Below are 7,919 nucleotides of genomic sequence, written 5' to 3'. Positions count from 1 at the left end.
ATAGAAGAGGTCCAGCAGACATCAACGTAATTGAAATCCCCCATTACTACAACATCAGGTCAAGATTCTGATATTACTTAGGCACATGGGCCTGATCCAGAACATCCCCCTAGAGCCTAGAGCCTAGAGCAGTATCACCTTTTAATTTTCTTCCAGTGAACTTTACACAAATGAAATCCACTACATTTTCTTTCCCTTATTGCTCCCCTTCAAGCTCTAACTTTTCTCAAGTGCTCAAGTGACTATGTCTCAATACTTTACAGGATCTGTGATTGCTTTGATAAGGCTTGTCTTTCTAGCACTATAACCAAAAACCAAGGATACTTGGCTTATTACCCCCCATAATGATAACAATTTATGGGATTGTGAAGAATATTTTATTGATTCTAAGATACTGATAGCTAAAAAACTTCATTTTTGGTATCAATATTCTTAACTATATGACTGAATTATAGAATACCACACTCTCAGATGAGTCACAATTGTAGGAAACCCAAAGGCGACAGAAAGAAGTACAGTGACTAGAAGTTGACTACAGTTTATTAATGACTACTTCTGAGTGAGAAGTGGCATGAAAAGATCAGAGTATCAGAATTCAAGAGGAATGGGACACTAGAGTCCAACTTCCTCAATTTACGGTTAAGCCCAAGAGAGCATATGTGACTTGCCCAAAGTCATGCACGGTAGCAAAAGCAGATTTAAACCCTGATTTTTTTTTATTATAAATCCAGTCCTTTCTTCCACTGAATTTCAAGGAAAAGTGTGAACAGGAAGAAAAGTGATCTCTTCACATAGTGAGAATAACACAGATGTTTTGAGAATGACATTGATAAGCTGCAGAGTATCCAGACCATGATGATCACAATTGTGAAGGGCCTTGAAGTGATATATGAGGATCTTTTGCAGAAATTAGGCATGTTTTAACTAAGTAAGTCTAATTTAATACATTTTCTAATTGAGTAAAGGTTTTGGAAGGAGGAAGGAGGATGGTACCTGCAGATTTTTGAAGGGCTGTGGCAAATGGATTAAATTTGTTCTTTTTCCAAACTGAGAGCAAAAGGTTTAAGTGGGAAAGAGGTAAATTTAGGATTAATATCAAGGGCAAACAAACAAAAAACAACAATAAAAAATTCCTAACAGTCTGATCTATCCAGAAGTGGAATGGTTTGCCTTAAAAGGTGCTAGGTATCCATTCAATATAAATCATCAAGAAAATCTTCAAGAAAAGGCCAATGGATCAGACCAGATGGACAATGGAGTCCCTTCCAATACTCAGATTCTGTGACTGAGCTAATGTCTACAACATTAGAAACATGAAGCCTTTTATAACGTTGAATAGATGTTTCATAGAGGATTTTTTTAAAGATGGGAACAAGATTTATACAGGATGAGGAAGTAGAAATAGATTCTAAACTCGATTTATGGAAATAAATTAGGCACCATCACATTTCCTGAGGTATTCTGCTATCACTGGCATTTCATATAGTTTGTTATGGAAAAATAATCTGCTATGGAATATAATGAGTAAAGAATTCATTCATTAAGGATATCCTTGATATGTCTTAGGAAGTGAATCAGGAGACACTGGACGTGATGAATATGTTATACTACTTTTTAAATTAAATTGACTATTCTAATGGGTAATAAAGGACAGGTTACTGATATGGACATTGTTTCTGCTTCATTTAACTATATATTAGACAATATACTTGTTAGTGCAAAGATCAAAATCAATACCAAATTAGGAAATGGAATAAAATGAGAAGATATGACATGCAATTAAAACAGCTCCTATATTACGAATTAAAAGAAACCAAATGTGCAAAAAATGGAAATGCATAAAAGAATAGACATCAAAATACATTATCACTGTTTCTTACAGGGTTTATCAGAAGTAAAGCACTCACCACAGCAAGGTGTCCATGAGAGTCAAGAAGTTACCTTAGCTATCAAATACATTATCTTCTTGACAAAAGAAGATGTGATAATCAACACTAACACCATTTTAGAATCTGTATTCAACTACAAAATTTTATGGATCAGGAGAATGAAAGGTAATGAGTAGTATCCCTTCAGAAAATGGCAAGATGCAAGGGAATTTATAAAAAGTCTGACATATAAACCATTTAAAAAAGACTATGCCAAAAGCTTTTAATCGAGAAATTGCCTAAAGGCAACAGATGAGAAAAATATCTAAAAACTTATTCATAACAAGCTTTTCTCTGTCAATTACAATGGGACCACCACATTTGGATTTTAACAGTCTAGTCTCTATTGCTACACAAGAAAGTGCAAATAGCACTTAAAGAAAAGAAAGTTGAGAAAAGCAATTTCATCAAACCAGAAATATGCAGGAAAAAGTCTGTGTTAGATACAATATAGTTTTGAGGGTACTGAAACATTGCTGCTCAAGACAGCTAAAAGACAAAGGTTGAATATGTTTAAAATCATAAATACTATTACTATTACTATAAAGGGGCATTTGAGAGGATATCAGTAATTCCAACTCATGATTATTTTTGTCCTTTTGAATACATACATCATGCATGCACACAAATATACATGCATTGAGAATAGGTGTCCTAATCATGTGGAGGCTAGAAGAACAGTGGTACTTACAGACTTGATTGTAATACTAATTGTTAAAGAAGCTTTAAACTTTTCTATTTATTCTTTCCTGGACTGGTTGATCCCCCCTTCGGAAACCTGATAGCTCTCCAACTTTCAGGTGTTCACCCTATTTGTGTTGCACTTTGTATAGACACCCAATCATCTTTAACCCTACTGAAGACAGACACCCAAACTCAAGACCTCTAGCAGTTTCAACCTTTTCAGCATCAGGTACCACAAACATATGCAATCCCACTTGGCAAACTTACAAAGTCATTATGAACATAATCAAAATACAACAGAGAGAAAAATATATTTGAGAATACAGAAGGGAGAGATTGGCAGTACTTTGAGCTATTTTAAACTTGTAATCTCTCAAACTCATGTTCACTCTTGTTTATCTTTGATGATATATTCTGTACGTTCTGCTGGAAAAGTTAATCTAAGTAAGGAATCCCACCTATGTCTTACACTTTCGTGGACCAATGCTCTGATCATAAATTTCAGTTGCATCTTTTTTTAGACAAAAGTGTCACACAATATTAATGCATTCTTTCTCAACTTCAAGGATTCTGCAGATCTCTTTCCGTGGACATTTGCCACATCATAAAAACAGTGTACTCATATGAACCCTCTTTACACTGTGAACTCCTCAGTCTGTCACTTTAGCAAAGAGTAATTCTATTGCATATAGATGGATAAAGGCAACCCTTTTTACTTAAAAAGCAGAGACCCAAGGAGCCTCAGTTGAACTTCTCTGGGCCTTTGCACCACCATAAAATTACAACAGTGCTAATCTCTTCACTTAATTTCCTTATTTGCCAAAACTTATGCAAAAAATGAGGGTCACATGTACAAAATGATGATCTTTAAAATGTATTTGATTTATCTAAATTTAAAATAATCAGAAATATTTGATAGATTTTTATTTTAAATATGTTCACTTAACTATGCTGCTGAGGGGAGGTGGAGGGAAATGGAGATGTAATTTGCTTCAGCATGGACAATAATGAATGCCTAATCATTTTAAAACAGTTATATTCATGTATTTGCAGAAGCCATCAAATGGAATAAAGAAAAAAGAGACTTATTTTGCTTGGTGTAGTATCAATGTGATATTCATATCACCTACAGTAGACATGAATATTCCAGCATAATTCTGAATCTCAAAATACCACAGATTTTCAACAGGAAGGCAGAACCAAAACATTTATTCAGATTCCCAAAAGCCAAATGCATCATAGTAACAAAAATCTAAACAAAATAAGAACGCAGAGGATGACACCATCCCTAAGTTTTCCCCCTGCTAGGTTTCCCACAAACCAGGTCCCTTAAACAAATCACAAACAAGCTTCCCTTAAACAAATTGCCCTTCTCACACTCACAGCCAGCTGTGGCCCTCCCTGTATCCTTCAGTTCTGACTGTTCTTTAACTAATTTTCTCTCATCTCTGCTTTAGTTTTGTCTATTCCTGTTCCGCTCATTCAGCAAATTCCTCCCATCACAAGCTCCATGTGACTCAGACTTCCATGGGACTCAGGCAAATAACATGGGCCTATTAATGAACATAGAATATTTTCCCATTTAAATTACTATTATACTTGGCCTCGTAGAAAAGAGGATTAAGGGGTAGAAATGTTCAAAGTGTCTACTTTAGACTTCATTTAGAGGCAAATACGTGGTGCAGTGAACGATACTAGACTTGGAGTGAGGAAGACGTATTCAAATCCCACATTTATTAGTTGTATGATCTGGCTCAACCTCTCTCAGCGTCCATTTCCTTGAATGCCTTTAACCAAAAGTAGAATGACCACATGTCAGAAATATTATAGAGTATGAGTATGAGATGGCCTCTGAGTTGACTTCTAGCTCCAGCTTTGACAAGTAGGGGAGGATGATCAATAGCGTTAGAAGAGCATGCTGGGAAAACTGGAAACTAAAATGGCAGAAACTAGGTATAGCCCAGTATTTCACACCATTTACCAAGATAAGGTGAAAATGGGTACATGACTTAGACATAAAGGGTGATACCATAAAAAAATTAGGAGATCAAGGACTAGTTTACCTGTCAAATCTATGGAGAAGAGAATGAGAGACTGAAAGAGAGATACAGAAATGTATGAAATGCAAAAATGGATCATTTTGATTACATTAAAAAGGTTTTGCACAAACAAAACCAATGCAATCAAGATTAGAAGGAAAGTAGAAAGACTGGAAACAAATTTTTACAGCAAATATTTCTATTAAAGTTCTCATTTTTCCAAAACATGAGTCAAAATTAGTTTTTTTTTAATTGTTGCTTGACTCACACATTCTATTTATTTTTAAATTTTTCCAAGGAAATTTTTTTTAAAGTGGTGTAATATAAAATTTATTCATACAAGCATTCAAACATGTTTAAGTGGGAAAGATGATATTCAGATTATGCTACAATGTTCAACAGAATATGGTACCAAAAGCGGTAATACATCTGGTGCAAAATTGGCATTGGTACAATTCAACACCAAAGTGAAATGAGGAAATTTATTCCATAGGTAAGAGGAGAACTTAAAATAAGTTAAAGCTTTGTGAGGCTAGCTGTATTCCAATTTAAAACACTGAGAAGTCATACCATCATAGAAAAATGAAAGCAACCTCTGTGTGTACCAAAAGAGACATGGGGATCACACAAAAATAAAATTCTGCATTTGTTCAGGTACAAACAGGAGTTCTCTTATAGGAGGGTACAATTATTACTCAATGGTAAACTCAATCCTAATCAAACCCAAATCAGAGGTCTCATCATTCAAATGTACATGAAATAAAGGCAAGGAAATATACTCCATTATGGCCTGTCAAACATTTACTCCACTAATATTATCTACAGAAGCACTTGGCCACTTTGTACAATGATTTCTTATGTACACTGAAAAGATTTCAGTAAAAATGAAGCTATATACAAATCTGCACACATATCCAATAGAGCGATTCTCCATCTCCTGTGAGAGTTAGCAACTTAAAGCATGGTACCTGAGGTTTCACAATATCTTTAGTTGCCTTATCACAATCTCAAATATACATTTCAAGCTTGGTTTACTTATTTTTGATTTTTGTTTTTAAAGATATTTCCCTTGAATATATGCACTATGGTTAAAATCAAAAACAATAATAATTATAGTAATAAAAAAAAAAACTAGTTTTAAAGAACTGACACATCACCTGACTGGGAGACTTCATCTTGCTGTAGGCCAATGAGGAATGTTTGTTCTGTGGACAGTTCTCCATCCTCAGTCCGTGGGAGATGATACCTGCAATCAGTCACCATAGGGTCTTGTTTATTAAAAGAAATATATATAAAAAAGGAAAAAAGAAAGAAGAAAAAACAAAAACCCAAATACTAAAAAAAACAAAAACCACATTTCAGTGAGATGAAATTCCTCCATCTCTCAGTAAGTATCTTTGCAGTCGCTATACAAGTTGGAACATTATGACGTCCAAGATCCTGGAACAGGATTCCTCTGCCAAATAAATCCCACCTCTCAGTTCTTCAATGGATCCCATGCTGCCTCCACCTTCCTGGCTTTTCTTTTTCTACTTTGCAAATAGAGTAGAAATGGAGAAAAGAGAGACAAAGACCTCTTTGATATATCTTTCACCTTATTTCTTTCCAGTTCCAGTGGCTGTATTGTTCCAGTCTCCATGTTCTTAGGATCTTTTTCTCCGATTGTGAAGATCCAGTCTCCTGAATCGCTGCTAACTTATGCCTGACCATCTGTTTCTGTGTCTGAATCTTCTGAACTGGAGGCATCCTGGCTATGTTTGGTCTTCCATCTCATTAAGCTGTTAATGAGCTCTATCAAGTAAGATGTTTTCTTTGCATTCCTTACTATAAATTTGTGTCTCAACAACTCCTTTGCTGTAGGTCTAAAGCTTGATTCCTTGTTTAGACAGATCTCCAGAAATTCTTTGAGAGGCTTGCTACAGTTTCCTTTCAGGGTTGGTGAATTGTTCTTTGGAATGAGGAATAACAATTCATTGGATGCAGGTATGAATGGGGAGGTTCTCCTTTAGCCAGCTTTTTTGCTGCTGTGCCCAAGGACCCAATATATGCCTTTGAATCATAGGTGGACTGCATGATAACTTCAGGTACCATTGAGAATGGGGTGCCCACAAAGGGGTTTCCTTTTATTCTGGTATCTGTAAGCTGCTGGCTATTTCAAAATTAGCAAGTTTCACTTCCCTTGTTCAAATAGCAGAACATTTGTAACTTTGATATCAGGGTGAATTTTCTTTTCTGAATGCAAATAATTGATTCCTTTAAAGATTTATCTTAATATAGTAGCAATCTGAATTTCATCTAGAACCCCATGTTCTAATAGATCTAATGCAGAGCTTTCATCAAGATATTCCATTATTATACAAAATTTGCTATCCTTGAGATGAGATCCATAATACTTGGTGACATATTGACTGTCACTGTGGCTCAGCATTGTGATTTCTTGATGAATGTCTTCAATTTGATCTTCTACTTCTTCCAAATCAATGATTTTTATGGCAACTACTTTCTGAGCCCAATTGTCGATGCCTTTAAACACTTCACCAAAGGAATCTTTTCAATTTTTTCAAGTTTTGTAAAAAGCTTTTCTGGATCTGCTTTTAGATTCTGCATCCTGGACAGGCCTGGCTGCAAAGGCAAGTGAGCCATGGATGTACCATCACTCTGATGGGCCAGACCTGACTGAGTTCCTTGCCCATGGCAGTACAGGCAAGCTGATTGGACTGGGATCAGAACATACCAGTAGAAGCTCTCCATGCAGGATGGTTGGGAAGCAGCCATGGTGGCTCAAGCAGCAGCATCTTCTCCTTTTCTTCCTCCTCCTCTTGGGCTGGCAGAGGCTCCTTCTGGGATCTCCAAGGTGGCCAGGGTCCAGCTGATTTTCTAGTCAGCTGGGATCAAAGGAACCAGGACCTCGAGACCTCTTGTTCTTGGGAATGATTCTAATTCATCTAAGATCCATTTGGAGCAGGAGTTCTTAACCTGGTCTTCCTAGATACATCACTCTGGATCAATTTCAGGAGGTACATACACTCTTTGAAGCTGTCTCTGGCATTTGTGGTTTGAGAAATCTAGAATCCACAGTAGCTGCCCATGATTTAGTGCCCTGAAGTCTGCTCCATTCCAGTCTGTGCCAGCTCAGCCCATGGCAGGCTGCACTCTGCCCTAAGCCCAGTGCAATTGATCCTTCCTCTCTACCTTCCAGGTTGTCTTGGGCTGGAAATCTGTTTTGTTCTGCCATTTTGTGGTTTCTGCTGCTGTAAAATTTGTTTAG

At 36.4% G+C, this 7,919-nt stretch overlaps 1 pseudogene; it reads right to left on the bottom strand.

The window, feature by feature from the left end:
- Positions 1-6,009: 6,009 nt before the first annotated feature.
- Positions 6,010-7,686, bottom strand: LOC140498660 (serine/threonine-protein kinase 24 pseudogene; annotated as a pseudogene).
- Between the last annotated feature and the right edge of the window lie 233 nt (positions 7,687-7,919).

This window comes from Notamacropus eugenii, chromosome 4 (genome assembly GCF_028372415.1).
Source record: "Notamacropus eugenii isolate mMacEug1 chromosome 4, mMacEug1.pri_v2, whole genome shotgun sequence".
NCBI lineage: Eukaryota > Metazoa > Chordata > Mammalia > Diprotodontia > Macropodidae > Notamacropus > Notamacropus eugenii.
The sequence above is the reverse complement of the archived record's forward strand: the minus strand, read 5'-3'. Positions and strand labels throughout refer to the sequence as shown.